This window comes from Macrobrachium nipponense, chromosome 45 (assembly GCF_015104395.2).
Source record: "Macrobrachium nipponense isolate FS-2020 chromosome 45, ASM1510439v2, whole genome shotgun sequence".
In the NCBI taxonomy this organism is placed as follows: domain Eukaryota; kingdom Metazoa; phylum Arthropoda; class Malacostraca; order Decapoda; family Palaemonidae; genus Macrobrachium; species Macrobrachium nipponense.
Window position 1 is genome coordinate 48,904,958 of NC_061105.1, and position 2,834 is coordinate 48,907,791.

A 2,834-nucleotide genomic window follows, 5' to 3' on the forward strand; every position below is an offset into this window, starting at 1 on the left:
CCTTCTCGTGTAGGCTATATATATGTATAACAATAACACCTTTTTGGTACCAAACGCAAAATAAAAATATTAATATTTATTCTTATGTTATGATGATATTCTCAATTACAACTGATAAAATTAAATTAAAAACTTGCCATTTCTTGCCTTAAAATAAAATATTATAAAAAATAAATACACAAAGACTAAACATGAAAATCGTCATCGAGTTATATTTTAAGGCTTTAATTAGTTACTCTGTATAACGAGGTTTATGAACAAGATATGACAAATTATATGAAAAAAAGGAAACATTTTTCACCTATGAGCAATTTAGTACACACAAATATGTGTGTTTTGCTTTGTGCGCGTATGTATATATAATCGCCTTCAAATAAGGCTTTATATCAAAATCCACCACATGCTCCATGAATTTACAAGACGAATGTTAAACCATAGCATATTTCGTAACGCTTTAATTCGACTAAATAATAATTTCAACGTGAAAATTCATCCAACTATCAATCAAATGCCGAATTTAATTGCATTCCTAGATTTTTTTTTCAACTAGTTCCGATGTCGATCATCAACCTTGGGGTGTTATGCCACGTGAAAGGCCATTCCGTCCAAGGAGAATTATTCCGAATATTTGTGAAGAATCTCTCTGGAAATCACTAGACTTGAAAAGCCAATTTTAACGCTTCTAGATCGATGATTTGTGGGAATGAGCGATGGCAACAGGAAAGGGTATCACCGTTTCAGTGAGAACGAGTCTTCACACACACACACACACACACACACAGAAAGAGAATGGGAATGGTGAAAATCTAAGGAGAGGACAAACTGAAGAATGAGATGAACGCCAGAAAATGTGAATGAAATGAGAAGAGAGAATGACAAAAAATGAAATAGAATGAACAATAATTACAAGGAATGCATAAAAAAATACATTAGTCTCATCTCCTTGCCAGGCAACACATAAAGAGACATGGCGTCACTAAATATAACGACGTTGCCACAAATTAATATGGTGTCATAACGTGTCTGCGGTGTGAGATATTGTTTTCCTAAAGTATAATTCAGTGGTCGAGTTGTCTTTGATGTCGTTGTTTATGGCCATTGTGAGAATACGTTCTTTGGTTAAATGTTAGTGAGGGATATCATGAAAATATTTTTATCCTCGTTTGATTAACCTCAACTGATTATAGTATCAGAGAAACTGAGGATGATCAATAGATACAGTTTAAATGAGAGAGAGAAAACTGAGATATGCTTCTTTTTCTCTCAGGAAAACACTCATCAGGTCTGGACGGTTCTAAAAACATAGTAAAAGATTTAAATGGCATTGCCAACAAGAGAGAGAGAGAGAGAGAGAGAGAGAGAGAGAGAGAGAGAGAGAGAGAGAGAGAGAGAGGATCACTGGGTTAATATGACTTTAGTCTCACTCTTTTGTTGTAGTACTATTTTGCTTTGCCTCTTCCAACCCGTTGTTTTCAACAAGGAATTATTCCCTCTCTCAACATCACAGACAATACCTTTCCCTTTCCTTTCTTTTACTACTATCGTTTCTATTGAATAAACAAATCTTTCTCCATTATCATCCAGAATTGGAAATGTTTAATACAATTCTTTGAAGGTAGCTGTTTTCCACTGTCAAATAAAACTGTATGAGGAATCTAGAATAAAGTTTAAAAACTCACGTGGTCTGACAAAAAGGGTTTAAGCTTCCTTTATCTTCCAGATTATTGGTGATATGTGGCATTTGGTATTGCGTCGTGATATTTCACATCGAGATATTATATGGACAAATTTGAGAACAGACTGGTTTTCATAATACCCCAGAAACAACGAGAAAATTTTAAGCAATAAATTTCATGATATAAAACGAAAACAACAAGGTAGGTCACTTCTCATAAAAAATTAAAGTATTCTCTAATTATTCAAATGTTTATAAATAACCTCAGTGCACTGAAAGTAAGAAAAGTTCTTTCATAATACAATGTGGTAGCTGCCAACTTATCACATCTTTACAGCAGTCAGTTTTCTCGCTTTACCATCGCCAAAAACTTTTTAATAATAAATCACTTGATTTATAGAGTAATGGACCTGGGATCGAGAAAGTCATTAGGTCACCCCTCACGAGGGGTCTAAGAACAAAAAACTCCTCTCATCCCGTTCAACTCCTAATTACGTCCGTTAATTAACTTGCCATTAATTGCCATTCACTATAGGCGAGTGGAACACTCGATTATACTTAACCCCATTACCTGTGGTGAGAGAGAGAGAGAGAGAGAGAGATGCATACATGTAATAGCTCTCACAGATTTTTTTTTTTCTTATGTATTTAGTAAGTTATATATATATAAATAAAATAAATAAATATATATATATATATATATATATATATATAGTATATATATATATCGAGCTACAATGTCCTTTAATATCTAATTCGCTCTACCTCGGAATTAATATATTTCATATATGCTTAACCGAAAGGGGAATTTTTTTCTCGATAATAGACTTGCCTGGATCGGGACGCGAACCAGGATCCTTTCAAGTCCAGGAACGTCAGTGAAGCTTTTACCGTACTACACTATACTATATATATATATATATATATATATATATATATATATATATATATATATATATATATATATATAATTTACATATATGCATATATATATATATATATTGCATATATAAATACACACGTTAACTACCATACGGTAACATGAAATTGAACTTACTTTTAATACCTCAAATTGTGTTGCATTGTCTATCGATTTTCATCCCTTAACCTACTTTTCGGGTATACAAGTGGACAAGACTTCTCAAGAATTCAAGAGGAA